The 14434-nt window shown below is 47.9% G+C and overlaps 12 non-coding genes across 12 annotated transcripts; all 12 read left to right on the top strand.

Moving 5' to 3' along the window:
- The first annotated feature begins 486 nt into the window (after positions 1 to 486).
- On the top strand, positions 487 to 568 carry TRNAL-UAG (transfer RNA leucine (anticodon UAG)). The gene has a single exon. It is a non-coding gene; the product is annotated as a tRNA-Leu (tRNA).
- A 1144-nt stretch (positions 569 to 1712) lies between these two features.
- On the top strand, positions 1713 to 1794 carry TRNAL-UAG (transfer RNA leucine (anticodon UAG)). The gene has a single exon. It is a non-coding gene; the product is annotated as a tRNA-Leu (tRNA).
- Positions 1795 to 2938: 1144 nt separating this feature from the next.
- Positions 2939 to 3020, top strand: TRNAL-UAG (transfer RNA leucine (anticodon UAG)). Its single transcript has one exon. It is a non-coding gene; the product is annotated as a tRNA-Leu (tRNA).
- Positions 3021 to 4164: 1144 nt separating this feature from the next.
- On the top strand, positions 4165 to 4246 carry TRNAL-UAG (transfer RNA leucine (anticodon UAG)). The gene has a single exon. It is a non-coding gene; the product is annotated as a tRNA-Leu (tRNA).
- Positions 4247 to 5390: 1144 nt separating this feature from the next.
- Positions 5391 to 5472, top strand: TRNAL-UAG (transfer RNA leucine (anticodon UAG)). The gene has a single exon. It is a non-coding gene; the product is annotated as a tRNA-Leu (tRNA).
- Positions 5473 to 6616: 1144 nt separating this feature from the next.
- Positions 6617 to 6698, top strand: TRNAL-UAG (transfer RNA leucine (anticodon UAG)). Its single transcript has one exon. It is a non-coding gene; the product is annotated as a tRNA-Leu (tRNA).
- Positions 6699 to 7842: 1144 nt separating this feature from the next.
- On the top strand, positions 7843 to 7924 carry TRNAL-UAG (transfer RNA leucine (anticodon UAG)). Its single transcript has one exon. It is a non-coding gene; the product is annotated as a tRNA-Leu (tRNA).
- Positions 7925 to 9068: 1144 nt separating this feature from the next.
- On the top strand, positions 9069 to 9150 carry TRNAL-UAG (transfer RNA leucine (anticodon UAG)). The gene has a single exon. It is a non-coding gene; the product is annotated as a tRNA-Leu (tRNA).
- Positions 9151 to 10294: 1144 nt separating this feature from the next.
- Positions 10295 to 10376, top strand: TRNAL-UAG (transfer RNA leucine (anticodon UAG)). Its single transcript has one exon. It is a non-coding gene; the product is annotated as a tRNA-Leu (tRNA).
- Positions 10377 to 11520: 1144 nt separating this feature from the next.
- Positions 11521 to 11602, top strand: TRNAL-UAG (transfer RNA leucine (anticodon UAG)). The gene has a single exon. It is a non-coding gene; the product is annotated as a tRNA-Leu (tRNA).
- Positions 11603 to 12746: 1144 nt separating this feature from the next.
- On the top strand, positions 12747 to 12828 carry TRNAL-UAG (transfer RNA leucine (anticodon UAG)). Its single transcript has one exon. It is a non-coding gene; the product is annotated as a tRNA-Leu (tRNA).
- Positions 12829 to 13972: 1144 nt separating this feature from the next.
- Positions 13973 to 14054, top strand: TRNAL-UAG (transfer RNA leucine (anticodon UAG)). Its single transcript has one exon. It is a non-coding gene; the product is annotated as a tRNA-Leu (tRNA).
- Positions 14055 to 14434: the final 380 nt, after the last annotated feature.

Raw genomic sequence — 14434 nt, 5'->3', positions numbered from 1 at the left:
GGGCTAATGGTGGACTTCTTTAAAAACGTGAGCACTAAATGGGGCGGGATGTTGACTGAAAGAATGCAGCTAGCTACAGAAATATGCAGAAATAAAGAAAAACACATCTCATTGCATGCCTTTAAAGAGCTTACTCTCCCTACCGGCAATGTTCCTGAACCTTCGCTTCCCAAACATTTTTAGAACCAAAAAAAACCTAGAAAAGATCTGACCTCCCTCACCGGGAATTGAACTCAAGACTGCTGGATGGAGGGGTGCTGACATTGACCACTAGGCTACCAGACTGCTGTTGAACAGAGCACTCCCGAAAGGTGACATTTCAATTTCAGGCTGACAAGTGTGCTTTATTGTTCAGTTCGGGCTTTGCACAGCCAGTGCTAGAATTCAATCCAAGTTCATGCTTTGCTTTGATTTTGAATTAATGGCCAAACCAGCCAATCCCTAAAAAAATACAGGTCTCAGAGGCTCTCGTTTCAGTACCAGCAGGGTAGCGTGGCCGAGCGGTCTAAGGCGCTGGATTTAGGCTCCAGTCTCTTTGGAGGCGTGGGTTCGAATCCCACCGCTGCCAATAGCTGTTTCTTTTTTATCTTCATGCCACGTGTACAGACAGGACAATTGGGAGCCAGGGAATGGCATGTGTTTATGAATTCTTGCTTTTCTGAACACCCAGACTGAAAGCACACATCTGACTCGTGTGCGTTTTCACCAAAAAAGGGTAAAGCATAAATCACTGTTCACTGAAAACGGACATGCGTTCACGATCCTGTCAATAAACACGTGCTTGGCAGGGCCACAAATCTGCCGACACGATGCCCTAATGAATGCACATCTCTTTGCCTTGGTAGTTGCTCCTTTTTGCAGCGCCTTTTCCTGCTGCATCACAAAAACTCAGTTCAAGACACTTGGCTCCATCCAGTGGAGCTCCTATGCCCAGCTTAGAAACCCCCAGGCACGAGATTGCAAGGTCCCTGGTAATTCTCCCACTCCTGGACACGTCGGAACCAAGTTTCGTATGCACTAGCAGCGAGAACAAAATCCCACATGTGAGGACAATAGGCGTCTTTCATTTAGGGCTAGTGTTAGGCTAAGAGTTTGCAGTAGCTCCTTGGGTCGAGTTAGGGGTCGAATGAGACAAAGCTAAGATTTGCGTTACGGCTGGGGTTGGTCCAGTAAGGATCCCACACACCATGGACCATCGGCGGAGGCCCCGGGTAGGCTTACACTGCGGGCTAATGGTGGACTTCTTTAAAAACGTGAGCACTAAATGGGGCGGGATGTTGACTGAAAGAATGCAGCTAGCTACAGAAATATGCAGAAATAAAGAAAAACACATCTCATTGCATGCCTTTAAAGAGCTTACTCTCCCTACCGGCAATGTTCCTGAACCTTCGCTTCCCAAACATTTTTAGAACCAAAAAAAACCTAGAAAAGATCTGACCTCCCTCACCGGGAATTGAACTCAAGACTGCTGGATGGAGGGGTGCTGACATTGACCACTAGGCTACCAGACTGCTGTTGAACAGAGCACTCCCGAAAGGTGACATTTCAATTTCAGGCTGACAAGTGTGCTTTATTGTTCAGTTCGGGCTTTGCACAGCCAGTGCTAGAATTCAATCCAAGTTCATGCTTTGCTTTGATTTTGAATTAATGGCCAAACCAGCCAATCCCTAAAAAAATACAGGTCTCAGAGGCTCTCGTTTCAGTACCAGCAGGGTAGCGTGGCCGAGCGGTCTAAGGCGCTGGATTTAGGCTCCAGTCTCTTTGGAGGCGTGGGTTCGAATCCCACCGCTGCCAATAGCTGTTTCTTTTTTATCTTCATGCCACGTGTACAGACAGGACAATTGGGAGCCAGGGAATGGCATGTGTTTATGAATTCTTGCTTTTCTGAACACCCAGACTGAAAGCACACATCTGACTCGTGTGCGTTTTCACCAAAAAAGGGTAAAGCATAAATCACTGTTCACTGAAAACGGACATGCGTTCACGATCCTGTCAATAAACACGTGCTTGGCAGGGCCAGAAATCTGCCGACACGATGCCCTAATGAATGCACATCTCTTTGCCTTGGTAGTTGCTCCTTTTTGCAGCGCCTTTTCCTGCTGCATCACAAAAACTCAGTTCAAGACACTTGGCTCCATCCAGTGGAGCTCCTATGCCCAGCTTAGAAACCCCCAGGCACGAGATTGCAAGGTCCCTGGTAATTCTCCCACTCCTGGACACGTCGGAACCAAGTTTCGTATGCACTAGCAGCGAGAACAAAATCCCACATGTGAGGACAATAGGCGTCTTTCATTTAGGGCTAGTGTTAGGCTAAGAGTTTGCAGTAGCTCCTTGGGTCGAGTTAGGGGTCGAATGAGACAAAGCTAAGATTTGCGTTACGGCTGGGGTTGGTCCAGTAAGGATCCCACACACCATGGACCATCGGCGGAGGCCCCGGGTAGGCTTACACTGCGGGCTAATGGTGGACTTCTTTAAAAACGTGAGCACTAAATGGGGCGGGATGTTGACTGAAAGAATGCAGCTAGCTACAGAAATATGCAGAAATAAAGAAAAACACATCTCATTGCATGCCTTTAAAGAGCTTACTCTCCCTACCGGCAATGTTCCTGAACCTTCGCTTCCCAAACATTTTTAGAACCAAAAAAAACCTAGAAAAGATCTGACCTCCCTCACCGGGAATTGAACTCAAGACTGCTGGATGGAGGGGTGCTGACATTGACCACTAGGCTACCAGACTGCTGTCGAACAGAGCACTCCCGAAAGGTGACATTTCAATTTCAGGCTGACAAGTGTGCTTTATTGTTCAGTTCGGGCTTTGCACAGCCAGTGCTAGAATTCAATCCAAGTTCATGCTTTGCTTTGATTTTGAATTAATGGCCAAACCAGCCAATCCCTAAAAAAATACAGGTCTCAGAGGCTCTCGTTTCAGTACCAGCAGGGTAGCGTGGCCGAGCGGTCTAAGGCGCTGGATTTAGGCTCCAGTCTCTTTGGAGGCGTGGGTTCGAATCCCACCGCTGCCAATAGCTGTTTCTTTTTTATCTTCATGCCACGTGTACAGACAGGACAATTGGGAGCCAGGGAATGGCATGTGTTTATGAATTCTTGCTTTTCTGAACACCCAGACTGAAAGCACACATCTGACTCGTGTGCGTTTTCACCAAAAAAGGGTAAAGCATAAATCACTGTTCACTGAAAACGGACATGCGTTCACGATCCTGTCAATAAACACGTGCTTGGCAGGGCCACAAATCTGCCGACACGATGCCCTAATGAATGCACATCTCTTTGCCTTGGTAGTTGCTCCTTTTTGCAGCGCCTTTTCCTGCTGCATCACAAAAACTCAGTTCAAGACACTTGGCTCCATCCAGTGGAGCTCCTATGCCCAGCTTAGAAACCCCCAGGCACGAGATTGCAAGGTCCCTGGTAATTCTCCCACTCCTGGACACGTCGGAACCAAGTTTCGTATGCACTAGCAGCGAGAACAAAATCCCACATGTGAGGACAATAGGCGTCTTTCATTTAGGGCTAGTGTTAGGCTAAGAGTTTGCAGTAGCTCCTTGGGTCGAGTTAGGGGTCGAATGAGACAAAGCTAAGATTTGCGTTACGGCTGGGGTTGGTCCAGTAAGGATCCCACACACCATGGACCATCGGCGGAGGCCCCGGGTAGGCTTACACTGCGGGCTAATGGTGGACTTCTTTAAAAACGTGAGCACTAAATGGGGCGGGATGTTGACTGAAAGAATGCAGCTAGCTACAGAAATATGCAGAAATAAAGAAAAACACATCTCATTGCATGCCTTTAAAGAGCTTACTCTCCCTACCGGCAATGTTCCTGAACCTTCGCTTCCCAAACATTTTTAGAACCAAAAAAAACCTAGAAAAGATCTGACCTCCCTCACCGGGAATTGAACTCAAGACTGCTGGATGGAGGGGTGCTGACATTGACCACTAGGCTACCAGACTGCTGTCGAACAGAGCACTCCCGAAAGGTGACATTTCAATTTCAGGCTGACAAGTGTGCTTTATTGTTCAGTTCGGGCTTTGCACAGCCAGTGCTAGAATTCAATCCAAGTTCATGCTTTGCTTTGATTTTGAATTAATGGCCAAACCAGCCAATCCCTAAAAAAATACAGGTCTCAGAGGCTCTCGTTTCAGTACCAGCAGGGTAGCGTGGCCGAGCGGTCTAAGGCGCTGGATTTAGGCTCCAGTCTCTTTGGAGGCGTGGGTTCGAATCCCACCGCTGCCAATAGCTGTTTCTTTTTTATCTTCATGCCACGTGTACAGACAGGACAATTGGGAGCCAGGGAATGGCATGTGTTTATGAATTCTTGCTTTTCTGAACACCCAGACTGAAAGCACACATCTGACTCGTGTGCGTTTTCACCAAAAAAGGGTAAAGCATAAATCACTGTTCACTGAAAACGGACATGCGTTCACGATCCTGTCAATAAACACGTGCTTGGCAGGGCCACAAATCTGCCGACACGATGCCCTAATGAATGCACATCTCTTTGCCTTGGTAGTTGCTCCTTTTTGCAGCGCCTTTTCCTGCTGCATCACAAAAACTCAGTTCAAGACACTTGGCTCCATCCAGTGGAGCTCCTATGCCCAGCTTAGAAACCCCCAGGCACGAGATTGCAAGGTCCCTGGTAATTCTCCCACTCCTGGACACGTCGGAACCAAGTTTCGTATGCACTAGCAGCGAGAACAAAATCCCACATGTGAGGACAATAGGCGTCTTTCATTTAGGGCTAGTGTTAGGCTAAGAGTTTGCAGTAGCTCCTTGGGTCGAGTTAGGGGTCGAATGAGACAAAGCTAAGATTTGCGTTACGGCTGGGGTTGGTCCAGTAAGGATCCCACACACCATGGACCATCGGCGGAGGCCCCGGGTAGGCTTACACTGCGGGCTAATGGTGGACTTCTTTAAAAACGTGAGCACTAAATGGGGCGGGATGTTGACTGAAAGAATGCAGCTAGCTACAGAAATATGCAGAAATAAAGAAAAACACATCTCATTGCATGCCTTTAAAGAGCTTACTCTCCCTACCGGCAATGTTCCTGAACCTTCGCTTCCCAAACATTTTTAGAACCAAAAAAAACCTAGAAAAGATCTGACCTCCCTCACTGGGAATTGAACTCAAGACTGCTGGATGGAGGGGTGCTGACATTGACCACTAGGCTACCAGACTGCTGTTGAACAGAGCACTCCCGAAAGGTGACATTTCAATTTCAGGCTGACAAGTGTGCTTTATTGTTCAGTTCGGGCTTTGCACAGCCAGTGCTAGAATTCAATCCAAGTTCATGCTTTGCTTTGATTTTGAATTAATGGCCAAACCAGCCAATCCCTAAAAAAATACAGGTCTCAGAGGCTCTCGTTTCAGTACCAGCAGGGTAGCGTGGCCGAGCGGTCTAAGGCGCTGGATTTAGGCTCCAGTCTCTTTGGAGGCGTGGGTTCGAATCCCACCGCTGCCAATAGCTGTTTCTTTTTTATCTTCATGCCACGTGTACAGACAGGACAATTGGGAGCCAGGGAATGGCATGTGTTTATGAATTCTTGCTTTTCTGAACACCCAGACTGAAAGCACACATCTGACTCGTGTGCGTTTTCACCAAAAAAGGGTAAAGCATAAATCACTGTTCACTGAAAACGGACATGCGTTCACGATCCTGTCAATAAACACGTGCTTGGCAGGGCCACAAATCTGCCGACACGATGCCCTAATGAATGCACATCTCTTTGCCTTGGTAGTTGCTCCTTTTTGCAGCGCCTTTTCCTGCTGCATCACAAAAACTCAGTTCAAGACACTTGGCTCCATCCAGTGGAGCTCCTATGCCCAGCTTAGAAACCCCCAGGCACGAGATTGCAAGGTCCCTGGTAATTCTCCCACTCCTGGACACGTCGGAACCAAGTTTCGTATGCACTAGCAGCGAGAACAAAATCCCACATGTGAGGACAATAGGCGTCTTTCATTTAGGGCTAGTGTTAGGCTAAGAGTTTGCAGTAGCTCCTTGGGTCGAGTTAGGGGTCGAATGAGACAAAGCTAAGATTTGCGTTACGGCTGGGGTTGGTCCAGTAAGGATCCCACACACCATGGACCATCGGCGGAGGCCCCGGGTAGGCTTACACTGCGGGCTAATGGTGGACTTCTTTAAAAACGTGAGCACTAAATGGGGCGGGATGTTGACTGAAAGAATGCAGCTAGCTACAGAAATATGCAGAAATAAAGAAAAACACATCTCATTGCATGCCTTTAAAGAGCTTACTCTCCCTACCGGCAATGTTCCTGAACCTTCGCTTCCCAAACATTTTTAGAACCAAAAAAAACCTAGAAAAGATCTGACCTCCCTCACCGGGAATTGAACTCAAGACTGCTGGATGGAGGGGTGCTGACATTGACCACTAGGCTACCAGACTGCTGTCGAACAGAGCACTCCCGAAAGGTGACATTTCAATTTCAGGCTGACAAGTGTGCTTTATTGTTCAGTTCGGGCTTTGCACAGCCAGTGCTAGAATTCAATCCAAGTTCATGCTTTGCTTTGATTTTGAATTAATGGCCAAACCAGCCAATCCCTAAAAAAATACAGGTCTCAGAGGCTCTCGTTTCAGTACCAGCAGGGTAGCGTGGCCGAGCGGTCTAAGGCGCTGGATTTAGGCTCCAGTCTCTTTGGAGGCGTGGGTTCGAATCCCACCGCTGCCAATAGCTGTTTCTTTTTTATCTTCATGCCACGTGTACAGACAGGACAATTGGGAGCCAGGGAATGGCATGTGTTTATGAATTCTTGCTTTTCTGAACACCCAGACTGAAAGCACACATCTGACTCGTGTGCGTTTTCACCAAAAAAGGGTAAAGCATAAATCACTGTTCACTGAAAACGGACATGCGTTCACGATCCTGTCAATAAACACGTGCTTGGCAGGGCCACAAATCTGCCGACACGATGCCCTAATGAATGCACATCTCTTTGCCTTGGTAGTTGCTCCTTTTTGCAGCGCCTTTTCCTGCTGCATCACAAAAACTCAGTTCAAGACACTTGGCTCCATCCAGTGGAGCTCCTATGCCCAGCTTAGAAACCCCCAGGCACGAGATTGCAAGGTCCCTGGTAATTCTCCCACTCCTGGACACGTCGGAACCAAGTTTCGTATGCACTAGCAGCGAGAACAAAATCCCACATGTGAGGACAATAGGCGTCTTTCATTTAGGGCTAGTGTTAGGCTAAGAGTTTGCAGTAGCTCCTTGGGTCGAGTTAGGGGTCGAATGAGACAAAGCTAAGATTTGCGTTACGGCTGGGGTTGGTCCAGTAAGGATCCCACACACCATGGACCATCGGCGGAGGCCCCGGGTAGGCTTACACTGCGGGCTAATGGTGGACTTCTTTAAAAACGTGAGCACTAAATGGGGCGGGATGTTGACTGAAAGAATGCAGCTAGCTACAGAAATATGCAGAAATAAAGAAAAACACATCTCATTGCATGCCTTTAAAGAGCTTACTCTCCCTACCGGCAATGTTCCTGAACCTTCGCTTCCCAAACATTTTTAGAACCAAAAAAAACCTAGAAAAGATCTGACCTCCCTCACCGGGAATTGAACTCAAGACTGCTGGATGGAGGGGTGCTGACATTGACCACTAGGCTACCAGACTGCTGTTGAACAGAGCACTCCCGAAAGGTGACATTTCAATTTCAGGCTGACAAGTGTGCTTTATTGTTCAGTTCGGGCTTTGCAGAGCCAGTGCTAGAATTCAATCCAAGTTCATGCTTTGCTTTGATTTTGAATTAATGGCCAAACCAGCCAATCCCTAAAAAAATACAGGTCTCAGAGGCTCTCGTTTCAGTACCAGCAGGGTAGCGTGGCCGAGCGGTCTAAGGCGCTGGATTTAGGCTCCAGTCTCTTTGGAGGCGTGGGTTCGAATCCCACCGCTGCCAATAGCTGTTTCTTTTTTATCTTCATGCCACGTGTACAGACAGGACAATTGGGAGCCAGGGAATGGCATGTGTTTATGAATTCTTGCTTTTCTGAACACCCAGACTGAAAGCACACATCTGACTCGTGTGCGTTTTCACCAAAAAAGGGTAAAGCATAAATCACTGTTCACTGAAAACGGACATGCGTTCACGATCCTGTCAATAAACACGTGCTTGGCAGGGCCACAAATCTGCCGACACGATGCCCTAATGAATGCACATCTCTTTGCCTTGGTAGTTGCTCCTTTTTGCAGCGCCTTTTCCTGCTGCATCACAAAAACTCAGTTCAAGACACTTGGCTCCATCCAGTGGAGCTCCTATGCCCAGCTTAGAAACCCCCAGGCACGAGATTGCAAGGTCCCTGGTAATTCTCCCACTCCTGGACACGTCGGAACCAAGTTTCGTATGCACTAGCAGCGAGAACAAAATCCCACATGTGAGGACAATAGGCGTCTTTCATTTAGGGCTAGTGTTAGGCTAAGAGTTTGCAGTAGCTCCTTGGGTCGAGTTAGGGGTCGAATGAGACAAAGCTAAGATTTGCGTTACGGCTGGGGTTGGTCCAGTAAGGATCCCACACACCATGGACCATCGGCGGAGGCCCCGGGTAGGCTTACACTGCGGGCTAATGGTGGACTTCTTTAAAAACGTGAGCACTAAATGGGGCGGGATGTTGACTGAAAGAATGCAGCTAGCTACAGAAATATGCAGAAATAAAGAAAAACACATCTCATTGCATGCCTTTAAAGAGCTTACTCTCCCTACCGGCAATGTTCCTGAACCTTCGCTTCCCAAACATTTTTAGAACCAAAAAAAACCTAGAAAAGATCTGACCTCCCTCACCGGGAATTGAACTCAAGACTGCTGGATGGAGGGGTGCTGACATTGACCACTAGGCTACCAGACTGCTGTTGAACAGAGCACTCCCGAAAGGTGACATTTCAATTTCAGGCTGACAAGTGTGCTTTATTGTTCAGTTCGGGCTTTGCACAGCCAGTGCTAGAATTCAATCCAAGTTCATGCTTTGCTTTGATTTTGAATTAATGGCCAAACCAGCCAATCCCTAAAAAAATACAGGTCTCAGAGGCTCTCGTTTCAGTACCAGCAGGGTAGCGTGGCCGAGCGGTCTAAGGCGCTGGATTTAGGCTCCAGTCTCTTTGGAGGCGTGGGTTCGAATCCCACCGCTGCCAATAGCTGTTTCTTTTTTATCTTCATGCCACGTGTACAGACAGGACAATTGGGAGCCAGGGAATGGCATGTGTTTATGAATTCTTGCTTTTCTGAACACCCAGACTGAAAGCACACATCTGACTCGTGTGCGTTTTCACCAAAAAAGGGTAAAGCATAAATCACTGTTCACTGAAAACGGACATGCGTTCACGATCCTGTCAATAAACACGTGCTTGGCAGGGCCACAAATCTGCCGACACGATGCCCTAATGAATGCACATCTCTTTGCCTTGGTAGTTGCTCCTTTTTGCAGCGCCTTTTCCTGCTGCATCACAAAAACTCAGTTCAAGACACTTGGCTCCATCCAGTGGAGCTCCTATGCCCAGCTTAGAAACCCCCAGGCACGAGATTGCAAGGTCCCTGGTAATTCTCCCACTCCTGGACACGTCGGAACCAAGTTTCGTATGCACTAGCAGCGAGAACAAAATCCCACATGTGAGGACAATAGGCGTCTTTCATTTAGGGCTAGTGTTAGGCTAAGAGTTTGCAGTAGCTCCTTGGGTCGAGTTAGGGGTCGAATGAGACAAAGCTAAGATTTGCGTTACGGCTGGGGTTGGTCCAGTAAGGATCCCACACACCATGGACCATCGGCGGAGGCCCCGGGTAGGCTTACACTGCGGGCTAATGGTGGACTTCTTTAAAAACGTGAGCACTAAATGGGGCGGGATGTTGACTGAAAGAATGCAGCTAGCTACAGAAATATGCAGAAATAAAGAAAAACACATCTCATTGCATGCCTTTAAAGAGCTTACTCTCCCTACCGGCAATGTTCCTGAACCTTCGCTTCCCAAACATTTTTAGAACCAAAAAAAACCTAGAAAAGATCTGACCTCCCTCACCGGGAATTGAACTCAAGACTGCTGGATGGAGGGGTGCTGACATTGACCACTAGGCTACCAGACTGCTGTCGAACAGAGCACTCCCGAAAGGTGACATTTCAATTTCAGGCTGACAAGTGTGCTTTATTGTTCAGTTCGGGCTTTGCACAGCCAGTGCTAGAATTCAATCCAAGTTCATGCTTTGCTTTGATTTTGAATTAATGGCCAAACCAGCCAATCCCTAAAAAAATACAGGTCTCAGAGGCTCTCGTTTCAGTACCAGCAGGGTAGCGTGGCCGAGCGGTCTAAGGCGCTGGATTTAGGCTCCAGTCTCTTTGGAGGCGTGGGTTCGAATCCCACCGCTGCCAATAGCTGTTTCTTTTTTATCTTCATGCCACGTGTACAGACAGGACAATTGGGAGCCAGGGAATGGCATGTGTTTATGAATTCTTGCTTTTCTGAACACCCAGACTGAAAGCACACATCTGACTCGTGTGCGTTTTCACCAAAAAAGGGTAAAGCATAAATCACTGTTCACTGAAAACGGACATGCGTTCACGATCCTGTCAATAAACACGTGCTTGGCAGGGCCACAAATCTGCCGACACGATGCCCTAATGAATGCACATCTCTTTGCCTTGGTAGTTGCTCCTTTTTGCAGCGCCTTTTCCTGCTGCATCACAAAAACTCAGTTCAAGACACTTGGCTCCATCCAGTGGAGCTCCTATGCCCAGCTTAGAAACCCCCAGGCACGAGATTGCAAGGTCCCTGGTAATTCTCCCACTCCTGGACACGTCGGAACCAAGTTTCGTATGCACTAGCAGCGAGAACAAAATCCCACATGTGAGGACAATAGGCGTCTTTCATTTAGGGCTAGTGTTAGGCTAAGAGTTTGCAGTAGCTCCTTGGGTCGAGTTAGGGGTCGAATGAGACAAAGCTAAGATTTGCGTTACGGCTGGGGTTGGTCCAGTAAGGATCCCACACACCATGGACCATCGGCGGAGGCCCCGGGTAGGCTTACACTGCGGGCTAATGGTGGACTTCTTTAAAAACGTGAGCACTAAATGGGGCGGGATGTTGACTGAAAGAATGCAGCTAGCTACAGAAATATGCAGAAATAAAGAAAAACACATCTCATTGCATGCCTTTAAAGAGCTTACTCTCCCTACCGGCAATGTTCCTGAACCTTCGCTTCCCAAACATTTTTAGAACCAAAAAAAACCTAGAAAAGATCTGACCTCCCTCACCGGGAATTGAACTCAAGACTGCTGGATGGAGGGGTGCTGACATTGACCACTAGGCTACCAGACTGCTGTCGAACAGAGCACTCCCGAAAGGTGACATTTCAATTTCAGGCTGACAAGTGTGCTTTATTGTTCAGTTCGGGCTTTGCACAGCCAGTGCTAGAATTCAATCCAAGTTCATGCTTTGCTTTGATTTTGAATTAATGGCCAAACCAGCCAATCCCTAAAAAAATACAGGTCTCAGAGGCTCTCGTTTCAGTACCAGCAGGGTAGCGTGGCCGAGCGGTCTAAGGCGCTGGATTTAGGCTCCAGTCTCTTTGGAGGCGTGGGTTCGAATCCCACCGCTGCCAATAGCTGTTTCTTTTTTATCTTCATGCCACGTGTACAGACAGGACAATTGGGAGCCAGGGAATGGCATGTGTTTATGAATTCTTGCTTTTCTGAACACCCAGACTGAAAGCACACATCTGACTCGTGTGCGTTTTCACCAAAAAAGGGTAAAGCATAAATCACTGTTCACTGAAAACGGACATGCGTTCACGATCCTGTCAATAAACACGTGCTTGGCAGGGCCACAAATCTGCCGACACGATGCCCTAATGAATGCACATCTCTTTGCCTTGGTAGTTGCTCCTTTTTGCAGCGCCTTTTCCTGCTGCATCACAAAAACTCAGTTCAAGACACTTGGCTCCATCCAGTGGAGCTCCTATGCCCAGCTTAGAAACCCCCAGGCACGAGATTGCAAGGTCCCTGGTAATTCTCCCACTCCTGGACACGTCGGAACCAAGTTTCGTATGCACTAGCAGCGAGAACAAAATCCCACATGTGAGGACAATAGGCGTCTTTCATTTAGGGCTAGTGTTAGGCTAAGAGTTTGCAGTAGCTCCTTGGGTCGAGTTAGGGGTCGAATGAGACAAAGCTAAGATTTGCGTTACGGCTGGGGTTGGTCCAGTAAGGATCCCACACACCATGGACCATCGGCGGAGGCCCCGGGTAGGCTTACACTGCGGGCTAATGGTGGACTTCTTTAAAAACGTGAGCACTAAATGGGGCGGGATGTTGACTGAAAGAATGCAGCTAGCTACAGAAATATGCAGAAATAAAGAAAAACACATCTCATTGCATGCCTTTAAAGAGCTTACTCTCCCTACCGGCAATGTTCCTGAACCTTCGCTTCCCAAACATTTTTAGAACCAAAAAAAACCTAGAAAAGATCTGACCTCCCTCACCGGGAATTGAACTCAAGACTGCTGGATGGAGGGGTGCTGACATTGACCACTAGGCTACCAGACTGCTGTCGAACAGAGCACTCCCGAAAGGTGACATTTCAATTTCAGGCTGACAAGTGTGCTTTATTGTTCAGTTCGGGCTTTGCACAGCCAGTGCTAGAATTCAATCCAAGTTCATGCTTTGCTTTGATTTTGAATTAATGGCCAAACCAGCCAATCCCTAAAAAAATACAGGTCTCAGAGGCTCTCGTTTCAGTACCAGCAGGGTAGCGTGGCCGAGCGGTCTAAGGCGCTGGATTTAGGCTCCAGTCTCTTTGGAGGCGTGGGTTCGAATCCCACCGCTGCCAATAGCTGTTTCTTTTTTATCTTCATGCCACGTGTACAGACAGGACAATTGGGAGCCAGGGAATGGCATGTGTTTATGAATTCTTGCTTTTCTGAACACCCAGACTGAAAGCACACATCTGACTCGTGTGCGTTTTCACCAAAAAAGGGTAAAGCATAAATCACTGTTCACTGAAAACGGACATGCGTTCACGATCCTGTCAATAAACACGTGCTTGGCAGGGCCACAAATCTGCCGACACGATGCCCTAATGAATGCACATCTCTTTGCCTTGGTAGTTGCTCCTTTTTGCAGCGCCTTTTCCTGCTGCATCACAAAAACTCAGTTCAAGACACTTGGCTCCATCCAGTGGAGCTCCTATGCCCAGCTTAGAAACCCCCAGGCACGAGATTGCAAGGTCCCTGGTAATTCTCCCACTCCTGGACACGTCGGAACCAAGTTTCGTATGCACTAGCAGCGAGAACAAAATCCCACATGTGAGGACAATAGGCGTCTTTCATTTAGGGCTAGTGTTAGGCTAAGAGTTTGCAGTAGCTCCTTGGGTCGAGTTAGGGGTCGAATGAGACAAAGCTAAGATTTGCGTTACGGCTGGGGTTGGTCCAGTAAGGATCCCACACACCATGGACCATCGGCGGAGGCCCCGGGTAGGCTTACACTGCGGGCTAATGGTGGACTTCTTTAAAAACGTGAGCACTAAATGGGGCGGGATGTTGACTGAAAGAATGCAGCTAGCTACAGAAATATGCAGAAATAAAGAAAAACACATCTCATTGCATGCCTTTAAAGAGCTTACTCTCCCTACCGGCAATGTTCCTGAACCTTCGCTTCCCAAACATTTTTAGAACCAAAAAAAACCTAGAAAAGATCTGACCTCCCTCACCGGGAATTGAACTCAAGACTGCTGGATGGAGGGGTGCTGACATTGACCACTAGGCTACCAGACTGCTGTTGAACAGAGCACTCCCGAAAGGTGACATTTCAATTTCAGGCTGACAAGTGTGCTTTATTGTTCAGTTCGGGCTTTGCACAGCAAGTGCTAGAATTCAATCCAAGTTCATGCTTTGCTTTGATTTTGAATTAATGGCCAAACCAGCCAATCCCTAAAAAAATACAGGTCTCAGAGGCTCTCGTTTCAGTACCAGCAGGGTAGCGTGGCCGAGCGGTCTAAGGCGCTGGATTTAGGCTCCAGTCTCTTTGGAGGCGTGGGTTCGAATCCCACCGCTGCCAATAGCTGTTTCTTTTTTATCTTCATGCCACGTGTACAGACAGGACAATTGGGAGCCAGGGAATGGCATGTGTTTATGAATTCTTGCTTTTCTGAACACCCAGACTGAAAGCACACATCTGACTCGTGTGCGTTTTCACCAAAAAAGGGTAAAGCATAAATCACTGTTCACTGAAAACGGACATGCGTTCACGATCCTGTCAATAAACACGTGCTTGGCAGGGCCACAAATCTGCCGACACGATGCCCTAATGAATGCACATCTCTTTGCCTTGGTAGTTGCTCCTTTTTGCAGCGCCTTTTCCTGCTGCATCACAAAAACTCAGTTCAAGACACTTGGCTCCATCCAGTGGAGCTCCTATGCCCAGCTTAGAAACCCCCA

Source organism: Ambystoma mexicanum, chromosome 1p, assembly GCF_040938575.1.
Source record: "Ambystoma mexicanum isolate Mex_15411 chromosome 1p, UKY_AmexF1_1, whole genome shotgun sequence".
Lineage (NCBI taxonomy): Eukaryota > Metazoa > Chordata > Amphibia > Caudata > Ambystomatidae > Ambystoma > Ambystoma mexicanum.
This window is presented reverse-complemented; position numbering and strand designations above follow the sequence as displayed.